The sequence below is a fragment of the Ambystoma mexicanum genome, unplaced genomic scaffold (genome assembly GCF_040938575.1).
Source record: "Ambystoma mexicanum isolate Mex_15411 unplaced genomic scaffold, UKY_AmexF1_1 Mex_scaf20, whole genome shotgun sequence".
In the NCBI taxonomy this organism is placed as follows: domain Eukaryota; kingdom Metazoa; phylum Chordata; class Amphibia; order Caudata; family Ambystomatidae; genus Ambystoma; species Ambystoma mexicanum.
Genome location: NW_027182434.1, coordinates 1,804,233 through 1,828,299, shown reverse-complemented (window position 1 = coordinate 1,828,299; position 24,067 = coordinate 1,804,233). Strand labels below are relative to the sequence as shown.

The 24,067-nt window shown below is 51.4% G+C and overlaps 26 non-coding genes across 26 annotated transcripts; 10 read left to right on the top strand and 16 right to left on the bottom strand.

Moving 5' to 3' along the window:
- The first annotated feature begins 364 nt into the window (after positions 1 to 364).
- On the top strand, positions 365 to 436 carry TRNAD-GUC (transfer RNA aspartic acid (anticodon GUC)). Its single transcript has one exon. It is a non-coding gene; the product is annotated as a tRNA-Asp (tRNA).
- A 774-nt stretch (positions 437 to 1,210) lies between these two features.
- On the bottom strand, positions 1,211 to 1,292 carry TRNAL-AAG (transfer RNA leucine (anticodon AAG)). The gene has a single exon. It is a non-coding gene; the product is annotated as a tRNA-Leu (tRNA).
- Positions 1,293 to 1,833: 541 nt separating this feature from the next.
- Positions 1,834 to 1,905, top strand: TRNAD-GUC (transfer RNA aspartic acid (anticodon GUC)). The gene has a single exon. It is a non-coding gene; the product is annotated as a tRNA-Asp (tRNA).
- A 774-nt stretch (positions 1,906 to 2,679) lies between these two features.
- TRNAL-AAG (transfer RNA leucine (anticodon AAG)) lies at positions 2,680 to 2,761 on the bottom strand. Its single transcript has one exon. It is a non-coding gene; the product is annotated as a tRNA-Leu (tRNA).
- Positions 2,762 to 4,134: 1,373 nt separating this feature from the next.
- Positions 4,135 to 4,216, bottom strand: TRNAL-AAG (transfer RNA leucine (anticodon AAG)). The gene has a single exon. It is a non-coding gene; the product is annotated as a tRNA-Leu (tRNA).
- A 1,387-nt stretch (positions 4,217 to 5,603) lies between these two features.
- TRNAL-AAG (transfer RNA leucine (anticodon AAG)) lies at positions 5,604 to 5,685 on the bottom strand. The gene has a single exon. It is a non-coding gene; the product is annotated as a tRNA-Leu (tRNA).
- A 1,386-nt stretch (positions 5,686 to 7,071) lies between these two features.
- TRNAL-AAG (transfer RNA leucine (anticodon AAG)) lies at positions 7,072 to 7,153 on the bottom strand. Its single transcript has one exon. It is a non-coding gene; the product is annotated as a tRNA-Leu (tRNA).
- A 540-nt stretch (positions 7,154 to 7,693) lies between these two features.
- Positions 7,694 to 7,765, top strand: TRNAD-GUC (transfer RNA aspartic acid (anticodon GUC)). Its single transcript has one exon. It is a non-coding gene; the product is annotated as a tRNA-Asp (tRNA).
- A 774-nt stretch (positions 7,766 to 8,539) lies between these two features.
- Positions 8,540 to 8,621, bottom strand: TRNAL-AAG (transfer RNA leucine (anticodon AAG)). Its single transcript has one exon. It is a non-coding gene; the product is annotated as a tRNA-Leu (tRNA).
- A 541-nt stretch (positions 8,622 to 9,162) lies between these two features.
- On the top strand, positions 9,163 to 9,234 carry TRNAD-GUC (transfer RNA aspartic acid (anticodon GUC)). The gene has a single exon. It is a non-coding gene; the product is annotated as a tRNA-Asp (tRNA).
- A 774-nt stretch (positions 9,235 to 10,008) lies between these two features.
- TRNAL-AAG (transfer RNA leucine (anticodon AAG)) lies at positions 10,009 to 10,090 on the bottom strand. Its single transcript has one exon. It is a non-coding gene; the product is annotated as a tRNA-Leu (tRNA).
- Positions 10,091 to 11,477: 1,387 nt separating this feature from the next.
- TRNAL-AAG (transfer RNA leucine (anticodon AAG)) lies at positions 11,478 to 11,559 on the bottom strand. The gene has a single exon. It is a non-coding gene; the product is annotated as a tRNA-Leu (tRNA).
- A 541-nt stretch (positions 11,560 to 12,100) lies between these two features.
- TRNAD-GUC (transfer RNA aspartic acid (anticodon GUC)) lies at positions 12,101 to 12,172 on the top strand. The gene has a single exon. It is a non-coding gene; the product is annotated as a tRNA-Asp (tRNA).
- Positions 12,173 to 12,946: 774 nt separating this feature from the next.
- On the bottom strand, positions 12,947 to 13,028 carry TRNAL-AAG (transfer RNA leucine (anticodon AAG)). Its single transcript has one exon. It is a non-coding gene; the product is annotated as a tRNA-Leu (tRNA).
- Positions 13,029 to 13,569: 541 nt separating this feature from the next.
- Positions 13,570 to 13,641, top strand: TRNAD-GUC (transfer RNA aspartic acid (anticodon GUC)). The gene has a single exon. It is a non-coding gene; the product is annotated as a tRNA-Asp (tRNA).
- A 774-nt stretch (positions 13,642 to 14,415) lies between these two features.
- Positions 14,416 to 14,497, bottom strand: TRNAL-AAG (transfer RNA leucine (anticodon AAG)). The gene has a single exon. It is a non-coding gene; the product is annotated as a tRNA-Leu (tRNA).
- Positions 14,498 to 15,038: 541 nt separating this feature from the next.
- On the top strand, positions 15,039 to 15,110 carry TRNAD-GUC (transfer RNA aspartic acid (anticodon GUC)). Its single transcript has one exon. It is a non-coding gene; the product is annotated as a tRNA-Asp (tRNA).
- A 774-nt stretch (positions 15,111 to 15,884) lies between these two features.
- On the bottom strand, positions 15,885 to 15,966 carry TRNAL-AAG (transfer RNA leucine (anticodon AAG)). Its single transcript has one exon. It is a non-coding gene; the product is annotated as a tRNA-Leu (tRNA).
- Positions 15,967 to 16,507: 541 nt separating this feature from the next.
- TRNAD-GUC (transfer RNA aspartic acid (anticodon GUC)) lies at positions 16,508 to 16,579 on the top strand. The gene has a single exon. It is a non-coding gene; the product is annotated as a tRNA-Asp (tRNA).
- Positions 16,580 to 17,353: 774 nt separating this feature from the next.
- TRNAL-AAG (transfer RNA leucine (anticodon AAG)) lies at positions 17,354 to 17,435 on the bottom strand. Its single transcript has one exon. It is a non-coding gene; the product is annotated as a tRNA-Leu (tRNA).
- Positions 17,436 to 18,822: 1,387 nt separating this feature from the next.
- On the bottom strand, positions 18,823 to 18,904 carry TRNAL-AAG (transfer RNA leucine (anticodon AAG)). Its single transcript has one exon. It is a non-coding gene; the product is annotated as a tRNA-Leu (tRNA).
- A 1,386-nt stretch (positions 18,905 to 20,290) lies between these two features.
- On the bottom strand, positions 20,291 to 20,372 carry TRNAL-AAG (transfer RNA leucine (anticodon AAG)). Its single transcript has one exon. It is a non-coding gene; the product is annotated as a tRNA-Leu (tRNA).
- Positions 20,373 to 21,758: 1,386 nt separating this feature from the next.
- Positions 21,759 to 21,840, bottom strand: TRNAL-AAG (transfer RNA leucine (anticodon AAG)). Its single transcript has one exon. It is a non-coding gene; the product is annotated as a tRNA-Leu (tRNA).
- A 540-nt stretch (positions 21,841 to 22,380) lies between these two features.
- Positions 22,381 to 22,452, top strand: TRNAD-GUC (transfer RNA aspartic acid (anticodon GUC)). Its single transcript has one exon. It is a non-coding gene; the product is annotated as a tRNA-Asp (tRNA).
- A 774-nt stretch (positions 22,453 to 23,226) lies between these two features.
- On the bottom strand, positions 23,227 to 23,308 carry TRNAL-AAG (transfer RNA leucine (anticodon AAG)). The gene has a single exon. It is a non-coding gene; the product is annotated as a tRNA-Leu (tRNA).
- Positions 23,309 to 23,849: 541 nt separating this feature from the next.
- TRNAD-GUC (transfer RNA aspartic acid (anticodon GUC)) lies at positions 23,850 to 23,921 on the top strand. The gene has a single exon. It is a non-coding gene; the product is annotated as a tRNA-Asp (tRNA).
- Positions 23,922 to 24,067: the final 146 nt, after the last annotated feature.

Below are 24,067 nucleotides of genomic sequence, written 5' to 3'. Positions count from 1 at the left end.
ACTAATCGCAAGCTAGGGCAGGATTCGGAAAGTGAAGCCGAAAAGGGGCTTAGCATGCAGCCCAGGGGTTTCTTTGACTGTCCTAAGCCCACAGGGACTTTGCCGTCCTCAGCTCATGAGACTTGAGATGGGTAGCTTGATTTGCTGAGGAAATGCGGGATGACAGATTCAACTCTGGAGTCAAACATAGCCCGGAACTATCGCCTTAAACTGAGTTTTAAGCCTGGTGCCGATAAAAAGAAAGAAATTAGCCTTAGATCGGGCAAGCCGTTTGACGGGGGAAAATGAGACCCCCCTAGGCCAGCTAGGTGGTCGCTGGATGCTGTGCAGACATCAGCAGCTGTTCATTTCATGCCCTCACGTCTCCTCGTTAGTATAGTGGTCAGTATCCCCGCCTGTCACGCGGGAGACCGGGGTTCAATTCCCCGACGGGGAGGTTAAACCGTTTCTGGATTTTTTTTAGTTCTTGACAAATATTCTTGAAGATTAGGCTGAGTCAAGTAGGGAATGGGTGCCAAGAACTGACTCTTTAAGAAAAAAGCACCGGCAACGCTAGTCATCGTACAATATTTGTGCACAATTGCTTACATTAGGCGGCCGGTCCACTTTATTGAGTCCCCCTCAGCACCATTTAGTGCTCCTGTTGTCTGCGAAGTCCAAATTGTAACCCTGAATCAGTTCCTCTTCTGACCCTTTGTATCATGTTACATGACGAGTAATGATCACCTGTTAGCTTTATCCCTAATTATAACTCTCACTCTTTCCCTGCATCTAACCCTAGCTCTAATCCCATCATTAACCTCGGTCCGGGCACACGCGTGAACCCCTACTCTCATCTCAGCCTCTCCTGGTGATACATCACACCTGGGATCGTTTGCTCCCTGTGGGCTGTGGGAAATTTGCTACCAGCACGCCCTGGAAGTGGGGCTCATTCCGCTGCAACGGGAGGTCTTCCCAGGACGCGTCACAGCTCAACGCAAGAGCTCCTGGGTTTCGAAGGCTCTTGCAGCAAGCCTTCACAAAGCAGCAGGGAGCGCCGTTCCAGATGGGAAACTTGAGACTGGATGTCCAGAAAAGCAAGACGTCAGAAGCGAAACCTTTTTCCTGCAGGGTGTGGCATACCATCCGCTTGCTCATTGCGACAGAGGTGGCACTAATGAAGGAAGAGGTCAACGTTACGTTCTTCTTTAAAATGCAAGGCCAGGAAAAGTGGCAGCGGTGGGATTTGAACCCACGCCTCCGAAGAGACTGGAGCCTTAATCCAGCGCCTTAGACCGCTCGGCCACGCTACCTCCCTGCTAGTCGCCGAAAGCGGAACTTGACCCGTTGCCCGGCCCGCTTTAGTGCTTTGCCTTTTCTCCTTGGAAAGTCTGGAGACAGGCAGTGGAAGGGCAGGCAAACTGTCAGGTGCGCAGAGGAGGGGAGACCATGAGGCAAGGTGGGAGATGGGGGCAAGAAGTGAGAAAAAAACTAATCGCAAGCTAGGGCAGGATTCGGAAAGTGAAGCCGAAAAGGGGCTTAGCATGCAGCCCAGGGGTTTCTTTGACTGTCCTAAGCCCACAGGGACTTTGCCGTCCTCAGCTCATGAGACTTGAGATGGGTAGCTTGATTTGCTGAGGAAATGCGGGATGACAGATTCAACTCTGGAGTCAAACATAGCCCGGAACTATCGCCTTAAACTGAGTTTTAAGCCTGGTGCCGATAAAAAGAAAGAAATTAGCCTTAGATCGGGCAAGCCGTTTGACGGGGGAAAATGAGACCCCCCTAGGCCAGCTAGGTGGTCGCTGGATGCTGTGCAGACATCAGCAGCTGTTCATTTCATGCCCTCACGTCTCCTCGTTAGTATAGTGGTCAGTATCCCCGCCTGTCACGCGGGAGACCGGGGTTCAATTCCCCGACGGGGAGGTTAAACCGTTTCTGGATTTTTTTTAGTTCTTGACAAATATTCTTGAAGATTAGGCTGAGTCAAGTAGGGAATGGGTGCCAAGAACTGACTCTTTAAGAAAAAAGCACCGGCAACGCTAGTCATCGTACAATATTTGTGCACAATTGCTTACATTAGGCGGCCGGTCCACTTTATTGAGTCCCCCTCAGCACCATTTAGTGCTCCTGTTGTCTGCGAAGTCCAAATTGTAACCCTGAATCAGTTCCTCTTCTGACCCTTTGTATCATGTTACATGACGAGTAATGATCACCTGTTAGCTTTATCCCTAATTATAACTCTCACTCTTTCCCTGCATCTAACCCTAGCTCTAATCCCATCATTAACCTCGGTCCGGGCACACGCGTGAACCCCTACTCTCATCTCAGCCTCTCCTGGTGATACATCACACCTGGGATCGTTTGCTCCCTGTGGGCTGTGGGGAATTTGCTACCAGCACGCCCTGGAAGTGGGGCTCATTCCGCTGCAACGGGAGGTCTTCCCAGGACGCGTCACAGCTCAACGCAAGAGCTCCTGGGTTTCGAAGGCTCTTGCAGCAAGCCTTCACAAAGCAGCAGGGAGCGCCGTTCCAGATGGGAAACTTGAGACTGGATGTCCAGAAAAGCAAGACGTCAGAAGCGAAACCTTTTTCCTGCAGGGTGTGGCATACCATCCGCTTGCTCATTGCGACAGAGGTGGCACTAATGAAGGAAGAGGTCAACGTTACGTTCTTCTTTAAAATGCAAGGCCAGGAAAAGTGGCAGCGGTGGGATTTGAACCCACGCCTCCGAAGAGACTGGAGCCTTAATCCAGCGCCTTAGACCGCTCGGCCACGCTACCTCCCTGCTAGTCGCCGAAAGCGGAACTTGACCCGTTGCCCGGCCCGCTTTAGTGCTTTGCCTTTTCTCCTTGGAAAGTCTGGAGACAGGCAGTGGAAGGGCAGGCAAACTGTCAGGTGCGCAGAGGAGGGGAGACCATGAGGCAAGGTGGGAGATGGGGGCAAGAAGTGAGAAAAAAACTAATCGCAAGCTAGGGCAGGATTCGGAAAGTGAAGCCGAAAAGGGGCTTAGCATGCAGCCCAGGGGTTTCTTTGACTGTCCTAAGCCCACAGGGACTTTGCCGTCCTCAGCTCATGAGACTTGAGATGGGTAGCTTGATTTGCTGAGGAAATGCGGGATGACAGATTCAACTCTGGAGTCAAACATAGCCCGGAACTATCGCCTTAAACTGAGTTTTAAGCCTGGTGCCGATAAAAAGAAAGAAATTAGCCTTAGATCGGGCAAGCCGTTTGACGGGGGAAAATGAGACCCCCCTAGGCCAGCTAGGTGGTCGCTGGATGCTGTGCAGACATCAGCAGCTGTTCATTTCATGCCCTCACGTCTCCTCGTTAGTATAGTGGTCAGTAGCGGGAGACCGGGGTTCAATTCCCCGACGGGGAGGTTAAACCGTTTCTGGATTTTTTTTAGTTCTTGACAAATATTCTTGAAGATTAGGCTGAGTCAAGTAGGGAATGGGTGCCAAGAACTGACTCTTTAAGAAAAAAGCACCGGCAACGCTAGTCATCGTACAATATTTGTGCACAATTGCTTACATTAGGCGGCCGGTCCACTTTATTGAGTCCCCCTCAGCACCATTTAGTGCTCCTGTTGTCTGCGAAGTCCAAATTGTAACCCTGAATCAGTTCCTCTTCTGACCCTTTGTATCATGTTACATGACGAGTAATGATCACCTGTTAGCTTTATCCCTAATTATAACTCTCACTCTTTCCCTGCATCTAACCCTAGCTCTAATCCCATCATTAACCTCGGTCCGGGCACACGCGTGAACCCCTACTCTCATCTCAGCCTCTCCTGGTGATACATCACACCTGGGATCGTTTGCTCCCTGTGGGCTGTGGGAAATTTGCTACCAGCACGCCCTGGAAGTGGGGCTCATTCCGCTGCAACGGGAGGTCTTCCCAGGACGCGTCACAGCTCAACGCAAGAGCTCCTGGGTTTCGAAGGCTCTTGCAGCAAGCCTTCACAAAGCAGCAGGGAGCGCCGTTCCAGATGGGAAACTTGAGACTGGATGTCCAGAAAAGCAAGACGTCAGAAGCGAAACCTTTTTCCTGCAGGGTGTGGCATACCATCCGCTTGCTCATTGCGACAGAGGTGGCACTAATGAAGGAAGAGGTCAACGTTACGTTCTTCTTTAAAATGCAAGGCCAGGAAAAGTGGCAGCGGTGGGATTTGAACCCACGCCTCCGAAGAGACTGGAGCCTTAATCCAGCGCCTTAGACCGCTCGGCCACGCTACCTCCCTGCTAGTCGCCGAAAGCGGAACTTGACCCGTTGCCCGGCCCGCTTTAGTGCTTTGCCTTTTCTCCTTGGAAAGTCTGGAGACAGGCAGTGGAAGGGCAGGCAAACTGTCAGGTGCGCAGAGGAGGGGAGACCATGAGGCAAGGTGGGAGATGGGGGCAAGAAGTGAGAAAAAAACTAATCGCAAGCTAGGGCAGGATTCGGAAAGTGAAGCCGAAAAGGGGCTTAGCATGCAGCCCAGGGGTTTCTTTGACTGTCCTAAGCCCACAGGGACTTTGCCGTCCTCAGCTCATGAGACTTGAGATGGGTAGCTTGATTTGCTGAGGAAATGCGGGATGACAGATTCAACTCTGGAGTCAAACATAGCCCGGAACTATCGCCTTAAACTGAGTTTTAAGCCTGGTGCCGATAAAAAGAAAGAAATTAGCCTTAGATCGGGCAAGCCGTTTGACGGGGGAAAATGAGACCCCCCTAGGCCAGCTAGGTGGTCGCTGGATGCTGTGCAGACATCAGCAGCTGTTCATTTCATGCCCTCACGTCTCCTCGTTAGTATAGTGGTCAGTATCCCCGCCTGTCACGCGGGAGACCGGGGTTCAATTCACCGACGGGGAGGTTAAACCGTTTCTGGATTTTTTTTAGTTCTTGACAAATATTCTTGAAGATTAGGCTGAGTCAAGTAGGGAATGGGTGCCAAGAACTGACTCTTTAAGAAAAAAGCACCGGCAACGCTAGTCATCGTACAATATTTGTGCACAATTGCTTACATTAGGCGGCCGGTCCACTTTATTGAGTCCCCCTCAGCACCATTTAGTGCTCCTGTTGTCTGCGAAGTCCAAATTGTAACCCTGAATCAGTTCCTCTTCTGACCCTTTGTATCATGTTACATGACGAGTAATGATCACCTGTTAGCTTTATCCCTAATTATAACTCTCACTCTTTCCCTGCATCTAACCCTAGCTCTAATCCCATCATTAACCTCGGTCCGGGCACACGCGTGAACCCTTACTCTCATCTCAGCCTCTCCTGGTGATACATCACACCTGGGATCGTTTGCTCCCTGTGGGCTGTGGGAAATTTGCTACCAGCACGCCCTGGAAGTGGGGCTCATTCCGCTGCAACGGGAGGTCTTCCCAGGACGCGTCACAGCTCAACGCAAGAGCTCCTGGGTTTCGAAGGCTCTTGCAGCAAGCCTTCACAAAGCAGCAGGGAGCGCCGTTCCAGATGGGAAACTTGAGACTGGATGTCCAGAAAAGCAAGACGTCAGAAGCGAAACCTTTTTCCTGCAGGGTGTGGCATACCATCCGCTTGCTCATTGCGACAGAGGTGGCACTAATGAAGGAAGAGGTCAACGTTACGTTCTTCTTTAAAATGCAAGGCCAGGAAAAGTGGCAGCGGTGGGATTTGAACCCACGCCTCCGAAGAGACTGGAGCCTTAATCCAGCGCCTTAGACCGCTCGGCCACGCTACCTCCCTGCTAGTCGCCGAAAGCGGAACTTGACCCGTTGCCCGGCCCGCTTTAGTGCTTTGCCTTTTCTCCTTGGAAAGTCTGGAGACAGGCAGTGGAAGGGCAGGCAAACTGTCAGGTGCGCAGAGGAGGGGAGACCATGAGGCAAGGTGGGAGATGGGGGCAAGAAGTGAGAAAAAAACTAATCGCAAGCTAGGGCAGGATTCGGAAAGTGAAGCCGAAAAGGGGCTTAGCATGCAGCCCAGGGGTTTCTTTGACTGTCCTAAGCCCACAGGGACTTTGCCGTCCTCAGCTCATGAGACTTGAGATGGGTAGCTTGATTTGCTGAGGAAATGCGGGATGACAGATTCAACTCTGGAGTCAAACATAGCCCGGAACTATCGCCTTAAACTGAGTTTTAAGCCTGGTGCCGATAAAAAGAAAGAAATTAGCCTTAGATCGGGCAAGCCGTTTGACGGGGGAAAATGAGACCCCCTAGGCCAGCTAGGTGGTCGCTGGATGCTGTGCAGACATCAGCAGCTGTTCATTTCATGCCCTCACGTCTCCTCGTTAGTATAGTGGTCAGTATCCCCGCCTGTCACGCGGGAGACCGGGGTTCAATTCCTCGACGGGGAGGTTAAACCTTTTCTGGATTTTTTTTAGTTCTTGACAAATATTCTTGAAGATTAGGCTGAGTCAAGTAGGGAATGGGTGCCAAGAACTGACTCTTTAAGAAAAAAGCACCGGCAACGCTAGTCATCGTACAATATTTGTGCACAATTGCTTACATTAGGCGGCCGGTCCACTTTATTGAGTCCCCCTCAGCACCATTTAGTGCTCCTGTTGTCTGCGAAGTCCAAATTGTAACCCTGAATCAGTTCCTCTTCTGACCCTTTGTATCATGTTACATGACGAGTAATGATCACCTGTTAGCTTTATCCCTAATTATAACTCTCACTCTTTCCCTGCATCTAACCCTAGCTCTAATCCCATCATTAACCTCTGTCCGGGCACACGCGTGAACCCTTACTCTCATCTCAGCCTCTCCTGGTGATACATCACACCTGGGATCGTTTGCTCCCTGTGGGCTGTGGGAAATTTGCTACCAGCACGCCCTGGAAGTGGGGCTCATTCCGCTGCAACGGGAGGTCTTCCCAGGACGCGTCACAGCTCAACGCAAGAGCTCCTGGGTTTCGAAGGCTCTTGCAGCAAGCCTTCACAAAGCAGCAGGGAGCGCCGTTCCAGATGGGAAACTTGAGACTGGATGTCCAGAAAAGCAAGACGTCAGAAGCGAAACCTTTTTCCTGCAGGGTGTGGCATACCATCCGCTTGCTCATTGCGACAGAGGTGGCACTAATGAAGGAAGAGGTCAACGTTACGTTCTTCTTTAAAATGCAAGGCCAGGAAAAGTGGCAGCGGTGGGATTTGAACCCACGCCTCCGAAGAGACTGGAGCCTTAATCCAGCGCCTTAGACCGCTCGGCCACGCTACCTCCCTGCTAGTCGCCGAAAGCGGAACTTGACCCGTTGCCCGGCCCGCTTTAGTGCTTTGCCTTTTCTCCTTGGAAAGTCTGGAGACAGGCAGTGGAAGGGCAGGCAAACTGTCAGGTGCGCAGAGGAGGGGAGACCATGAGGCAAGGTGGGAGATGGGGGCAAGAAGTGAGAAAAAAACTAATCGCAAGCTAGGGCAGGATTCGGAAAGTGAAGCCGAAAAGGGGCTTAGCATGCAGCCCAGGGGTTTCTTTGACTGTCCTAAGCCCACAGGGACTTTGCCGTCCTCAGCTCATGAGACTTGAGATGGGTAGCTTGATTTGCTGAGGAAATGCGGGATGACAGATTCAACTCTGGAGTCAAACATAGCCCGGAACTATCGCCTTAAACTGAGTTTTAAGCCTGGTGCCGATAAAAAGAAAGAAATTAGCCTTAGATCGGGCAAGCCGTTTGACGGGGGAAAATGAGACCCCCTAGGCCAGCTAGGTGGTCGCTGGATGCTGTGCAGACATCAGCAGCTGTTCATTTCATGCCCTCACGTCTCCTCGTTAGTATAGTGGTCAGTATCCCCGCCTGTCACGCGGGAGACCGGGGTTCAATTCCCCGACGGGGAGGTTAAACCTTTTCTGGATTTTTTTTAGTTCTTGACAAATATTCTTGAAGATTAGGCTGAGTCAAGTAGGGAATGGGTGCCAAGAACTGACTCTTTAAGAAAAAAGCACCGGCAACGCTAGTCATCGTACAATATTTGTGCACAATTGCTTACATTAGGCGGCCGGTCCACTTTATTGAGTCCCCCTCAGCACCATTTAGTGCTCCTGTTGTCTGCGAAGTCCAAATTGTAACCCTGAATCAGTTCCTCTTCTGACCCTTTGTATCATGTTACATGACGAGTAATGATCACCTGTTAGCTTTATCCCTAATTATAACTCTCACTCTTTCCCTGCATCTAACCCTAGCTCTAATCCCATCATTAACCTCGGTCCGGGCACACGCGTGAACCCTTACTCTCATCTCAGCCTCTCCTGGTGATACATCACACCTGGGATCGTTTGCTCCCTGTGGGCTGTGGGAAATTTGCTACCAGCACGCCCTGGAAGTGGGGCTCATTCCGCTGCAACGGGAGGTCTTCCCAGGACGCGTCACAGCTCAACGCAAGAGCTCCTGGGTTTCGAAGGCTCTTGCAGCAAGCCTTCACAAAGCAGCAGGGAGCGCCGTTCCAGATGGGAAACTTGAGACTGGATGTCCAGAAAAGCAAGACGTCAGAAGCGAAACCTTTTTCCTGCAGGGTGTGGCATACCATCCGCTTGCTCATTGCGACAGAGGTGGCACTAATGAAGGAAGAGGTCAACGTTACGTTCTTCTTTAAAATGCAAGGCCAGGAAAAGTGGCAGCGGTGGGATTTGAACCCACGCCTCCGAAGAGACTGGAGCCTTAATCCAGCGCCTTAGACCGCTCGGCCACGCTACCTCCCTGCTAGTCGCCGAAAGCGGAACTTGACCCGTTGCCCGGCCCGCTTTAGTGCTTTGCCTTTTCTCCTTGGAAAGTCTGGAGACAGGCAGTGGAAGGGCAGGCAAACTGTCAGGTGCGCAGAGGAGGGGAGACCATGAGGCAAGGTGGGAGATGGGGGCAAGAAGTGAGAAAAAAACTAATCGCAAGCTAGGGCAGGATTCGGAAAGTGAAGCCGAAAAGGGGCTTAGCATGCAGCCCAGGGGTTTCTTTGACTGTCCTAAGCCCACAGGGACTTTGCCGTCCTCAGCTCATGAGACTTGAGATGGGTAGCTTGATTTGCTGAGGAAATGCGGGATGACAGATTCAACTCTGGAGTCAAACATAGCCCGGAACTATCGCCTTAAACTGAGTTTTAAGCCTGGTGCCGATAAAAAGAAAGAAATTAGCCTTAGATCGGGCAAGCCGTTTGACGGGGGAAAATGAGACCCCCCTAGGCCAGCTAGGTGGTCGCTGGATGCTGTGCAGACATCAGCAGCTGTTCATTTCATGCCCTCACGTCTCCTCGTTAGTATAGTGGTCAGTATCCCCGCCTGTCACGCGGGAGACCGGGGTTCAATTCCCCGACGGGGAGGTTAAACCGTTTCTGGATTTTTTTTAGTTCTTGACAAATATTCTTGAAGATTAGGCTGAGTCAAGTAGGGAATGGGTGCCAAGAACTGACTCTTTAAGAAAAAAGCACCGGCAACGCTAGTCATCGTACAATATTTGTGCACAATTGCTTACATTAGGCGGCCGGTCCACTTTATTGAGTCCCCCTCAGCACCATTTAGTGCTCCTGTTGTCTGCGAAGTCCAAATTGTAACCCTGAATCAGTTCCTCTTCTGACCCTTTGTATCATGTTACATGACGAGTAATGATCACCTGTTAGCTTTATCCCTAATTATAACTCTCACTCTTTCCCTGCATCTAACCCTAGCTCTAATCCCATCATTAACCTCGGTCCGGGCACACGCGTGAACCCCTACTCTCATCTCAGCCTCTCCTGGTGATACATCACACCTGGGATCGTTTGCTCCCTGTGGGCTGTGGGAAATTTGCTACCAGCACGCCCTGGAAGTGGGGCTCATTCCGCTGCAACGGGAGGTCTTCCCAGGACGCGTCACAGCTCAACGCAAGAGCTCCTGGGTTTCGAAGGCTCTTGCAGCAAGCCTTCACAAAGCAGCAGGGAGCGCCGTTCCAGATGGGAAACTTGAGACTGGATGTCCAGAAAAGCAAGACGTCAGAAGCGAAACCTTTTTCCTGCAGGGTGTGGCATACCATCCGCTTGCTCATTGCGACAGAGGTGGCACTAATGAAGGAAGAGGTCAACGTTACGTTCTTCTTTAAAATGCAAGGCCAGGAAAAGTGGCAGCGGTGGGATTTGAACCCACGCCTCCGAAGAGACTGGAGCCTTAATCCAGCGCCTTAGACCGCTCGGCCACGCTACCTCCCTGCTAGTCGCCGAAAGCGGAACTTGACCCGTTGCCCGGCCCGCTTTAGTGCTTTGCCTTTTCTCCTTGGAAAGTCTGGAGACAGGCAGTGGAAGGGCAGGCAAACTGTCAGGTGCGCAGAGGAGGGGAGACCATGAGGCAAGGTGGGAGATGGGGGCAAGAAGTGAGAAAAAAACTAATCGCAAGCTAGGGCAGGATTCGGAAAGTGAAGCCGAAAAGGGGCTTAGCATGCAGCCCAGGGGTTTCTTTGACTGTCCTAAGCCCACAGGGACTTTGCCGTCCTCAGCTCATGAGACTTGAGATGGGTAGCTTGATTTGCTGAGGAAATGCGGGATGACAGATTCAACTCTGGAGTCAAACATAGCCCGGAACTATCGCCTTAAACTGAGTTTTAAGCCTGGTGCCGATAAAAAGAAAGAAATTAGCCTTAGATCGGGCAAGCCGTTTGACGGGGGAAAATGAGACCCCCCTAGGCCAGCTAGGTGGTCGCTGGATGCTGTGCAGACATCAGCAGCTGTTCATTTCATGCCCTCACGTCTCCTCGTTAGTATAGTGGTCAGTATCCCCGCCTGTCACGCGGGAGACCGGGGTTCAATTCACCGACGGGGAGGTTAAACCGTTTCTGGATTTTTTTTAGTTCTTGACAAATATTCTTGAAGATTAGGCTGAGTCAAGTAGGGAATGGGTGCCAAGAACTGACTCTTTAAGAAAAAAGCACCGGCAACGCTAGTCATCGTACAATATTTGTGCACAATTGCTTACATTAGGCGGCCGGTCCACTTTATTGAGTCCCCCTCAGCACCATTTAGTGCTCCTGTTGTCTGCGAAGTCCAAATTGTAACCCTGAATCAGTTCCTCTTCTGACCCTTTGTATCATGTTACATGACGAGTAATGATCACCTGTTAGCTTTATCCCTAATTATAACTCTCACTCTTTCCCTGCATCTAACCCTAGCTCTAATCCCATCATTAACCTCGGTCCGGGCACACGCGTGAACCCCTACTCTCATCTCAGCCTCTCCTGGTGATACATCACACCTGGGATCGTTTGCTCCCTGTGGGCTGTGGGAAATTTGCTACCAGCACGCCCTGGAAGTGGGGCTCATTCCGCTGCAACGGGAGGTCTTCCCAGGACGCGTCACAGCTCAACGCAAGAGCTCCTGGGTTTCGAAGGCTCTTGCAGCAAGCCTTCACAAAGCAGCAGGGAGCGCCGTTCCAGATGGGAAACTTGAGACTGGATGTCCAGAAAAGCAAGACGTCAGAAGCGAAACCTTTTTCCTGCAGGGTGTGGCATACCATCCGCTTGCTCATTGCGACAGAGGTGGCACTAATGAAGGAAGAGGTCAACGTTACGTTCTTCTTTAAAATGCAAGGCCAGGAAAAGTGGCAGCGGTGGGATTTGAACCCACGCCTCCGAAGAGACTGGAGCCTTAATCCAGCGCCTTAGACCGCTCGGCCACGCTACCTCCCTGCTAGTCGCCGAAAGCGGAACTTGACCCGTTGCCCGGCCCGCTTTAGTGCTTTGCCTTTTCTCCTTGGAAAGTCTGGAGACAGGCAGTGGAAGGGCAGGCAAACTGTCAGGTGCGCAGAGGAGGGGAGACCATGAGGCAAGGTGGGAGATGGGGGCAAGAAGTGAGAAAAAAACTAATCGCAAGCTAGGGCAGGATTCGGAAAGTGAAGCCGAAAAGGGGCTTAGCATGCAGCCCAGGGGTTTCTTTGACTGTCCTAAGCCCACAGGGACTTTGCCGTCCTCAGCTCATGAGACTTGAGATGGGTAGCTTGATTTGCTGAGGAAATGCGGGATGACAGATTCAACTCTGGAGTCAAACATAGCCCGGAACTATCGCCTTAAACTGAGTTTTAAGCCTGGTGCCGATAAAAAGAAAGAAATTAGCCTTAGATCGGGCAAGCCGTTTGACGGGGGAAAATGAGACCCCCCTAGGCCAGCTAGGTGGTCGCTGGATGCTGTGCAGACATCAGCAGCTGTTCATTTCATGCCCTCACGTCTCCTCGTTAGTATAGTGGTCAGTATCCCCGCCTGTCACGCGGGAGACCGGGGTTCAATTCCCCGACGGGGAGGTTAAACCGTTTCTGGATTTTTTTTAGTTCTTGACAAATATTCTTGAAGATTAGGCTGAGTCAAGTAGGGAATGGGTGCCAAGAACTGACTCTTTAAGAAAAAAGCACCGGCAACGCTAGTCATCGTACAATATTTGTGCACAATTGCTTACATTAGGCGGCCGGTCCACTTTATTGAGTCCCCCTCAGCACCATTTAGTGCTCCTGTTGTCTGCGAAGTCCAAATTGTAACCCTGAATCAGTTCCTCTTCTGACCCTTTGTATCATGTTACATGACGAGTAATGATCACCTGTTAGCTTTATCCCTAATTATAACTCTCACTCTTTCCCTGCATCTAACCCTAGCTCTAATCCCATCATTAACCTCGGTCCGGGCACACGCGTGAACCCCTACTCTCATCTCAGCCTCTCCTGGTGATACATCACACCTGGGATCGTTTGCTCCCTGTGGGCTGTGGGAAATTTGCTACCAGCACGCCCTGGAAGTGGGGCTCATTCCGCTGCAACGGGAGGTCTTCCCAGGACGCGTCACAGCTCAACGCAAGAGCTCCTGGGTTTCGAAGGCTCTTGCAGCAAGCCTTCACAAAGCAGCAGGGAGCGCCGTTCCAGATGGGAAACTTGAGACTGGATGTCCAGAAAAGCAAGACGTCAGAAGCGAAACCTTTTTCCTGCAGGGTGTGGCATACCATCCGCTTGCTCATTGCGACAGAGGTGGCACTAATGAAGGAAGAGGTCAACGTTACGTTCTTCTTTAAAATGCAAGGCCAGGAAAAGTGGCAGCGGTGGGATTTGAACCCACGCCTCCGAAGAGACTGGAGCCTTAATCCAGCGCCTTAGACCGCTCGGCCACGCTACCTCCCTGCTAGTCGCCGAAAGCGGAACTTGACCCGTTGCCCGGCCCGCTTTAGTGCTTTGCCTTTTCTCCTTGGAAAGTCTGGAGACAGGCAGTGGAAGGGCAGGCAAACTGTCAGGTGCGCAGAGGAGGGGAGACCATGAGGCAAGGTGGGAGATGGGGGCAAGAAGTGAGAAAAAAACTAATCGCAAGCTAGGGCAGGATTCGGAAAGTGAAGCCGAAAAGGGGCTTAGCATGCAGCCCAGGGGTTTCTTTGACTGTCCTAAGCCCACAGGGACTTTGCCGTCCTCAGCTCATGAGACTTGAGATGGGTAGCTTGATTTGCTGAGGAAATGCGGGATGACAGATTCAACTCTGGAGTCAAACATAGCCCGGAACTATCGCCTTAAACTGAGTTTTAAGCCTGGTGCCGATAAAAAGAAAGAAATTAGCCTTAGATCGGGCAAGCCGTTTGACGGGGGAAAATGAGACCCCCCTAGGCCAGCTAGGTGGTCGCTGGATGCTGTGCAGACATCAGCAGCTGTTCATTTCATGCCCTCACGTCTCCTCGTTAGTATAGTGGTCAGTATCCCCGCCTGTCACGCGGGAGACCGGGGTTCAATTCCCCGACGGGGAGGTTAAACTGTTTCTGGATTTTTTTTAGTTCTTGACAAATATTCTTGAAGATTAGGCTGAGTCAAGTAGGGAATGGGTGCCAAGAACTGACTCTTTAAGAAAAAAGCACCGGCAACGCTAGTCATCGTACAATATTTGTGCACAATTGCTTACATTAGGCGGCCGGTCCACTTTATTGAGTCCCCCTCAGCACCATTTAGTGCTCCTGTTGTCTGCGAAGTCCAAATTGTAACCCTGAATCAGTTCCTCTTCTGACCCTTTGTATCATGTTACATGACGAGTAATGATCACCTGTTAGCTTTATCCCTAATTATAACTCTCACTCTTTCCCTGCATCTAACCCTAGCTCTAATCCCATCATTAACCTCGGTCCGGGCACACGCGTGAACCCCTACTCTCATCTCAGCCTCTCCTGGTGATACATCACACCTGGGATCGTTTGCTCCCTGTGGGCTGTGGGAAATTTGCTACCAGCACGCCCTGGAAGTGGGGCTCATTCCGCTGCAACGGGAGGTCTTCCCAGGACGCGTCACAGCTCAACGCAAGAGCTCCTGGGTTTCGAAGGCTCTTGCAGCAAGCCTTCACAAAGCAGCAGGGAGCGCCGTTCCAGATGGGAAACTTGAGACTGGATGTCCAGAAAAGCAAGACGTCAGAAGCGAAACCTTTTTCCTGCAGGGTGTGGCATACCATCCGCTTGCTCATTGCGACAGAGGTGGCACTAATGAAGGAAGAGGTCAACGTTACGTTCTTCTTTAAAATGCAAGGCCAGGAAAAGTGGCAGCGGTGGGATTTGAACCCACGCCTCCGAAGAGACTGGAGCCTTAATCCAGCGCCTTAGACCGCTCGGCCACGCTACCTCCCTGCTAGTCGCCGAAAGCGGAACTTGACCCGTTGCCCGGCCCGCTTTAGTGCTTTGCCTTTTCTCCTTGGAAAGTCTGGAGACAGGCAGTGGAAGGGCAGGCAAACTGTCAGGTGCGCAGAGGAGGGGAGACCATGAGGCAAGGTGGGAGATGGGGGCAAGAAGTGAGAAAAAAACTAATCGCAAGCTAGGGCAGGATTCGGAAAGTGAAGCCGAAAAGGGGCTTAGCATGCAGCCCAGGGGTTTCTTTGACTGTCCTAAGCCCACAGGGACTTTGCCGTCCTCAGCTCATGAGACTTGAGATGGGTAGCTTGATTTGCTGAGGAAATGCGGGATGACAGATTCAACTCTGGAGTCAAACATAGCCCGGAACTATCGCCTTAAACTGAGTTTTAAGCCTGGTGCCGATAAAAAGAAAGAAATTAGCCTTAGATCGGGCAAGCCGTTTGACGGGGGAAAATGAGACCCCCCTAGGCCAGCTAGGTGGTCGCTGGATGCTGTGCAGACATCAGCAGCTGTTCATTTCATGCCCTCACGTCTCCTCGTTAGTATAGTGGTCAGTATCCCCGCCTGTCACGCGGGAGACCGGGGTTCAATTCCCCGACGGGGAGGTTAAACCGTTTCTGGATTTTTTTTAGTTCTTGACAAATATTCTTGAAGATTAGGCTGAGTCAAGTAGGGAATGGGTGCCAAGAACTGACTCTTTAAGAAAAAAGCACCGGCAACGCTAGTCATCGTACAATATTTGTGCACAATTGCTTACATTAGGCGGCCGGTCCACTTTATTGAGTCCCCCTCAGCACCATTTAGTGCTCCTGTTGTCTGCGAAGTCCAAATTGTAACCCTGAATCAGTTCCTCTTCTGACCCTTTGTATCATGTTACATGACGAGTAATGATCACCTGTTAGCTTTATCCCTAATTATAACTCTCACTCTTTCCCTGCATCTAACCCTAGCTCTAATCCCATCATTAACCTCGGTCCGGGCACACGCGTGAACCCCTACTCTCATCTCAGCCTCTCCTGGTGATACATCACACCTGGGATCGTTTGCTCCCTGTGGGCTGTGGGAAATTTGCTACCAGCACGCCCTGGAAGTGGGGCTCATTCCGCTGCAACGGGAGGTCTTCCCAGGACGCGTCACAGCTCAACGCAAGAGCTCCTGGGTTTCGAAGGCTCTTGCAGCAAGCCTTCACAAAGCAGCAGGGAGCGCCGTTCCAGATGGGAAACTTGAGACTGGATGTCCAGAAAAGCAAGACGTCAGAAGCGAAACCTTTTTCCTGCAGGGTGTGGCATACCATCCGCTTGCTCATTGCGACAGAGGTGGCACTAATGAAGGAAGAGGTCAACGTTACGTTCTTCTTTAAAATGCAAGGCCAGGAAAAGTGGCAGCGGTGGGATTTGAACCCACGCCTCCGAAGAGACTGGAGCCTTAATCCAGCGCCTTAGACCGCTCGGCCACGCTACCTCCCTGCTAGTCGCCGAAAGCGGAACTTGACCCGTTGCCCGGCCCGCTTTAGTGCTTTGCCTTTTCTCCTTGGAAAGTCTGGAGACAGGCAGTGGAAGGGCAGGCAAACTGTCAGGTGCGCAGAGGAGGGGAGACCATGAGGCAAGGTGGGAGATGGGGGCAAGAAGTGAGAAAAAAACTAATCGCAAGCTAGGGCAGGATTCGGAAAGTGAAGCCGAAAAGGGGCTTAGCATGCAGCCCAGGGGTTTCTTTGACTGTCCTAAGCCCACAGGGACTTTGCCGTCCTCAGCTCATGAGACTTGAGATGGGTAGCTTGATTTGCTGAGGAAATGCGGGATGACAGATTCAACTCTGGAGTCAAACATAGCCCGGAACTATCGCCTTAAACTGAGTTTTAAGCCTGGTGCCGATAAAAAGAAAGAAATTAGCCTTAGATCGGGCAAGCCGTTTGACGGGGGAAAATGAGACCCCCCTAGGCCAGCTAGGTGGTCGCTGGATGCTGTGCAGACATCAGCAGCTGTTCATTTCATGCCCTCACGTCTCCTCGTTAGTATAGTGGTCAGTATCCCCGCCTGTCACGCGGGAGACCGGGGTTCAATTCCCCGACGGGGAGGTTAAACCGTTTCTGGATTTTTTTTAGTTCTTGACAAATATTCTTGAAGATTAGGCTGAGTCAAGTAGGGAATGGGTGCCAAGAACTGACTCTTTAAGAAAAAAGCACCGGCAACGCTAGTCATCGTACAATATTTGTGCACAATTGCTTACATTAGGCGGCCGGTCCACTTTATTGAGTCCCCCTCAGCACCATTTAGTGCTCCTGTTGTCTGCGAAGTCCAAATTGTAACCCTGAATCAGTTCCTCTTCTGACCCTTTGTATCATGTTACATGACGAGTAATGATCACCTGTTAGCTTTATCCCTAATTATAACTCTCACTCTTTCCCTGCATCTAACCCTAGCTCTAATCCCATCATTAACCTCGGTCCGGGCACACGCGTGAACCCCTACTCTCATCTCAGCCTCTCCTGGTGATACATCACACCTGGGATCGTTTGCTCCCTGTGGGCTGTGGGGAATTTGCTACCAGCACGCCCTGGAAGTGGGGCTCATTCCGCTGCAACGGGAGGTCTTCCCAGGACGCGTCACAGCTCAACGCAAGAGCTCCTGGGTTTCGAAGGCTCTTGCAGCAAGCCTTCACAAAGCAGCAGGGAGCGCCGTTCCAGATGGGAAACTTGAGACTGGATGTCCAGAAAAGCAAGACGTCAGAAGCGAAACCTTTTTCCTGCAGGGTGTGGCATACCATCCGCTTGCTCATTGCGACAGAGGTGGCACTAATGAAGGAAGAGGTCAACGTTACGTTCTTCTTTAAAATGCAAGGCCAGGAAAAGTGGCAGCGGTGGGATTTGAACCCACGCCTCCGAAGAGACTGGAGCCTTAATCCAGCGCCTTAGACCGCTCGGCCACGCTACCTCCCTGCTAGTCGCCGAAAGCGGAACTTGACCCGTTGCCCGGCCCGCTTTAGTGCTTTGCCTTTTCTCCTTGGAAAGTCTGGAGACAGGCAGTGGAAGGGCAGGCAAACTGTCAGGTGCGCAGAGGAGGGGAGACCATGAGGCAAGGTGGGAGATGGGGGCAAGAAGTGAGAAAAAAACTAATCGCAAGCTAGGGCAGGATTCGGAAAGTGAAGCCGAAAAGGGGCTTAGCATGCAGCCCAGGGGTTTCTTTGACTGTCCTAAGCCCACAGGGACTTTGCCGTCCTCAGCTCATGAGACTTGAGATGGGTAGCTTGATTTGCTGAGGAAATGCGGGATGACAGATTCAACTCTGGAGTCAAACATAGCCCGGAACTATCGCCTTAAACTGAGTTTTAAGCCTGGTGCCGATAAAAAGAAAGAAATTAGCCTTAGATCGGGCAAGCCGTTTGACGGGGGAAAATGAGACCCCCCTAGGCCAGCTAGGTGGTCGCTGGATGCTGTGCAGACATCAGCAGCTGTTCATTTCATGCCCTCACGTCTCCTCGTTAGTATAGTGGTCAGTATCCCCGCCTGTCACGCGGGAGACCGGGGTTCAATTCACCGACGGGGAGGTTAAACCGTTTCTGGATTTTTTTTAGTTCTTGACAAATATTCTTGAAGATTAGGCTGAGTCAAGTAGGGAATGGGTGCCAAGAACTGACTCTTTAAGAAAAAAGCACCGGCAACGCTAGTCATCGTACAATATTTGTGCACAATTGCTTACATTAGGCGGCCGGTCCACTTTATTGAGTCCCCCTCAGCACCATTTAGTGCTCCTGTTGTCTGCGAAGTCCAAATTGTAACCCTGAATCAGTTCCTCTTCTGACCCTTTGTATCATGTTACATGACGAGTAATGATCACCTGTTAGCTTTATCCCTAATTATAACTCTCACTCTTTCCCTGCATCTAACCCTAGCTCTAATCCCATCATTAACCTCGGTCCGGGCACACGCGTGAACCCTTACTCTCATCTCAGCCTCTCCTGGTGATACATCACACCTGGGATCGTTTGCTCCCTGTGGGCTGTGGGAAATTTGCTACCAGCACGCCCTGGAAGTGGGGCTCATTCCGCTGCAACGGGAGGTCTTCCCAGGACGCGTCACAGCTCAACGCAAGAGCTCCTGGGTTTCGAAGGCTCTTGCAGCAAGCCTTCACAAAGCAGCAGGGAGCGCCGTTCCAGATGGGAAACTTGAGACTGGATGTCCAGAAAAGCAAGACGTCAGAAGCGAAACCTTTTTCCTGCAGGGTGTGGCATACCATCCGCTTGCGCATTGCGACAGAGGTGGCACTAATGAAGGAAGAGGTCAACGTTACGTTCTTCTTTAAAATGCAAGGCCAGGAAAAGTGGCAGCGGTGGGATTTGAACCCACGCCTCCGAAGAGACTGGAGCCTTAATCCAGCGCCTTAGACCGCTCGGCCACGCTACCTCCCTGCTAGTCGCCGAAAGCGGAACTTGACCCGTTGCCCGGCCCGCTTTAGTGCTTTGCCTTTTCTCCTTGGAAAGTCTGGAGACAGGCAGTGGAAGGGCAGGCAAACTGTCAGGTGCGCAGAGGAGGGGAGACCATGAGGCAAGGTGGGAGATGGGGGCAAGAAGTGAGAAAAAAACTAATCGCAAGCTAGGGCAGGATTCGGAAAGTGAAGCCGAAAAGGGGCTTAGCATGCAGCCCAGGGGTTTCTTTGACTGTCCTAAGCCCACAGGGACTTTGCCGTCCTCAGCTCATGAGACTTGAGATGGGTAGCTTGATTTGCTGAGGAAATGCGGGATGACAGATTCAACTCTGGAGTCAAACATAGCCCGGAACTATCGCCTTAAACTGAGTTTTAAGCCTGGTGCCGATAAAAAGAAAGAAATTAGCCTTAGATCGGGCAAGCCGTTTGACGGGGGAAAATGAGACCCCCTAGGCCAGCTAGGTGGTCGCTGGATGCTGTGCAGACATCAGCAGCTGTTCATTTCATGCCCTCACGTCTCCTCGTTAGTATAGTGGTCAGTATCCCCGCCTGTCACGCGGGAGACCGGGGTTCAATTCCCTGACGGGGAGGTTAAACCTTTTCTGGATTTTTTTTAGTTCTTGACAAATATTCTTGAAGATTAGGCTGAGTCAAGTAGGGAATGGGTGCCAAGAACTGACTCTTTAAGAAAAAAGCACCGGCAACGCTAGTCATCGTACAATATTTGTGCACAATTGCTTACATTAGGCGGCCGGTCCACTTTATTGAGTCCCCCTCAGCACCATTTAGTGCTCCTGTTGTCTGCGAAGTCCAAATTGTAACCCTGAATCAGTTCCTCTTCTGACCCTTTGTATCATGTTACATGACGAGTAATGATCACCTGTTAGCTTTATCCCTAATTATAACTCTCACTCTTTCCCTGCATCTAACCCTAGCTCTAATCCCATCATTAACCTCGGTCCGGGCACACGCGTGAACCCTTACTCTCATCTCAGCCTCTCCTGGTGATACATCACACCTGGGATCGTTTGCTCCCTGTGGGCTGTGGGAAATTTGCTACCAGCACGCCCTGGAAGTGGGGCTCATTCCGCTGCAACGGGAGGTCTTCCCAGGACGCGTCACAGCTCAACGCAAGAGCTCCTGGGTTTCGAAGGCTCTTGCAGCAAGCCTTCACAAAGCAGCAGGGAGCGCCGTTCCAGATGGGAAACTTGAGACTGGATGTCCAGAAAAGCAAGACGTCAGAAGCGAAACCTTTTTCCTGCAGGGTGTGGCATACCATCCGCTTGCTCATTGCGACAGAGGTGGCACTAATGAAGGAAGAGGTCAACGTTACGTTCTTCTTTAAAATGCAAGGCCAGGAAAAGTGGCAGCGGTGGGATTTGAACCCACGCCTCCGAAGAGACTGGAGCCTTAATCCAGCGCCTTAGACCGCTCGGCCACGCTACCTCCCTGCTAGTCGCCGAAAGCGGAACTTGACCCGTTGCCCGGCCCGCTTTAGTGCTTTGCCTTTTCTCCTTGGAAAGTCTGGAGACAGGCAGTGGAAGGGCAGGCAAACTGTCAGGTGCGCAGAGGAGGGGAGACCATGAGGCAAGGTGGGAGATGGGGGCAAGAAGTGAGAAAAAAACTAATCGCAAGCTAGGGCAGGATTCGGAAAGTGAAGCCGAAAAGGGGCTTAGCATGCAGCCCAGGGGTTTCTTTGACTGTCCTAAGCCCACAGGGACTTTGCCGTCCTCAGCTCATGAGACTTGAGATGGGTAGCTTGATTTGCTGAGGAAATGCGGGATGACAGATTCAACTCTGGAGTCAAACATAGCCCGGAACTATCGCCTTAAACTGAGTTTTAAGCCTGGTGCCGATAAAAAGAAAGAAATTAGCCTTAGATCGGGCAAGCCGTTTGACGGGGGAAAATGAGACCCCCTAGGCCAGCTAGGTGGTCGCTGGATGCTGTGCAGACATCAGCAGCTGTTCATTTCATGCCCTCACGTCTCCTCGTTAGTATAGTGGTCAGTATCCCCGCCTGTCACGCGGGAGACCGGGGTTCAATTCCTCGACGGGGAGGTTAAACCTTTTCTGGATTTTTTTTAGTTCTTGACAAATATTCTTGAAGATTAGGCTGAGTCAAGTAGGGAATGGGTGCCAAGAACTGACTCTTTAAGAAAAAAGCACCGGCAACGCTAGTCATCGTACAATATTTGTGCACAATTGCTTACATTAGGCGGCCGGTCCACTTTATTGAGTCCCCCTCAGCACCATTTAGTGCTCCTGTTGTCTGCGAAGTCCAAATTGTAACCCTGAATCAGTTCCTCTTCTGACCCTTTGTATCATGTTACATGACGAGTAATGATCACCTGTTAGCTTTATCCCTAATTATAACTCTCACTCTTTCCCTGCATCTAACCCTAGCTCTAATCCCATCATTAACCTCTGTCCGGGCACACGCGTGAACCCTTACTCTCATCTCAGCCTCTCCTGGTGATACATCACACCTGGGATCGTTTGCTCCCTGTGGGCTGTGGGAAATTTGCTACCAGCACGCCCTGGAAGTGGGGCTCATTCCGCTGCAACGGGAGGTCTTCCCAGGACGCGTCACAGCTCAACGCAAGAGCTCCTGGGTTTCGAAGGCTCTTGCAGCAAGCCTTCACAAAGCAGCAGGGAGCGCCGTTCCAGATGGGAAACTTGAGACTGGATGTCCAGAAAAGCAAGACGTCAGAAGCGAAACCTTTTTCCTGCAGGGTGTGGCATACCATCCGCTTGCTCATTGCGACAGAGGTGGCACTAATGAAGGAAGAGGTCAACGTTACGTTCTTCTTTAAAATGCAAGGCCAGGAAAAGTGGCAGCGGTGGGATTTGAACCCACGCCTCCGAAGAGACTGGAGCCTTAATCCAGCGCCTTAGACCGCTCGGCCACGCTACCTCCCTGCTAGTCGCCGAAAGCGGAACTTGACCCGTTGCCCGGCCCGCTTTAGTGCTTTGCCTTTTCTCCTTGGAAAGTCTGGAGACAGGCAGTGGAAGGGCAGGCAAACTGTCAGGTGCGCAGAGGAGGGGAGACCATGAGGCAAGGTGGGAGATGGGGGCAAGAAGTGAGAAAAAAACTAATCGCAAGCTAGGGCAGGATTCGGAAAGTGAAGCCGAAAAGGGGCTTAGCATGCAGCCCAGGGGTTTCTTTGACTGTCCTAAGCCCACAGGGACTTTGCCGTCCTCAGCTCATGAGACTTGAGATGGGTAGCTTGATTTGCTGAGGAAATGCGGGATGACAGATTCAACTCTGGAGTCAAACATAGCCCGGAACTATCGCCTTAAACTGAGTTTTAAGCCTGGTGCCGATAAAAAGAAAGAAATTAGCCTTAGATCGGGCAAGCCGTTTGACGGGGGAAAATGAGACCCCCTAGGCCAGCTAGGTGGTCGCTGGATGCTGTGCAGACATCAGCAGCTGTTCATTTCATGCCCTCACGTCTCCTCGTTAGTATAGTGGTCAGTATCCCCGCCTGTCACGCGGGAGACCGGGGTTCAATTCCCCGACGGGGAGGTTAAACCTTTTCTGGATTTTTTTTAGTTCTTGACAAATATTCTTGAAGATTAGGCTGAGTCAAGTAGGGAATGGGTGCCAAGAACTGACTCTTTAAGAAAAAAGCACCGGCAACGCTAGTCATCGTACAATATTTGTGCACAATTGCTTACATTAGGCGGCCGGTCCACTTTATTGAGTCCCCCTCAGCACCATTTAGTGCTCCTGTTGTCTGCGAAGTCCAAATTGTAACCCTGAATCAGTTCCTCTTCTGACCCTTTGTATCATGTTACATGACGAGTAATGATCACCTGTTAGCTTTATCCCTAATTATAACTCTCACTCTTTCCCTGCATCTAACCCTAGCTCTAATCCCATCATTAACCTCGGTCCGGGCACACGCGTGAACCCTTACTCTCATCTCAGCCTCTCCTGGTGATACATCACACCTGGGATCGTTTGCTCCCTGTGGGCTGTGGGAAATTTGCTACCAGCACGCCCTGGAAGTGGGGCTCATTCCGCTGCAACGGGAGGTCTTCCCAGGACGCGTCACAGCTCAACGCAAGAGCTCCTGGGTTTCGAAGGCTCTTGCAGCAAGCCTTCACAAAGCAGCAGGGAGCGCCGTTCCAGATGGGAAACTTGAGACTGGATGTCCAGAAAAGCAAGACGTCAGAAGCGAAACCTTTTTCCTGCAGGGTGTGGCATACCATCCGCTTGCTCATTGCGACAGAGGTGGCACTAATGAAGGAAGAGGTCAACGTTACGTTCTTCTTTAAAATGCAAGGCCAGGAAAAGTGGCAGCGGTGGGATTTGAACCCACGCCTCCGAAGAGACTGGAGCCTTAATCCAGCGCCTTAGACCGCTCGGCCACGCTACCTCCCTGCTAGTCGCCGAAAGCGGAACTTGACCCGTTGCCCGGCCCGCTTTAGTGCTTTGCCTTTTCTCCTTGGAAAGTCTGGAGACAGGCAGTGGAAGGGCAGGCAAACTGTCAGGTGCGCAGAGGAGGGGAGACCATGAGGCAAGGTGGGAGATGGGGGCAAGAAGTGAGAAAAAAACTAATCGCAAGCTAGGGCAGGATTCGGAAAGTGAAGCCGAAAAGGGGCTTAGCATGCAGCCCAGGGGTTTCTTTGACTGTCCTAAGCCCACAGGGACTTTGCCGTCCTCAGCTCATGAGACTTGAGATGGGTAGCTTGATTTGCTGAGGAAATGCGGGATGACAGATTCAACTCTGGAGTCAAACATAGCCCGGAACTATCGCCTTAAACTGAGTTTTAAGCCTGGTGCCGATAAAAAGAAAGAAATTAGCCTTAGATCGGGCAAGCCGTTTGACGGGGGAAAATGAGACCCCCCTAGGCCAGCTAGGTGGTCGCTGGATGCTGTGCAGACATCAGCAGCTGTTCATTTCATGCCCTCACGTCTCCTCGTTAGTATAGTGGTCAGTATCCCCGCCTGTCACGCGGGAGACCGGGGTTCAATTCCCCGACGGGGAGGTTAAACCGTTTCTGGATTTTTTTTAGTTCTTGACAAATATTCTTGAAGATTAGGCTGAGTCAAGTAGGGAATGGGTGCCAAGAACTGACTCTTTAAGAAAAAAGCACCGGCAACGCTAGTCATCGTACAATATTTGTGCACAATT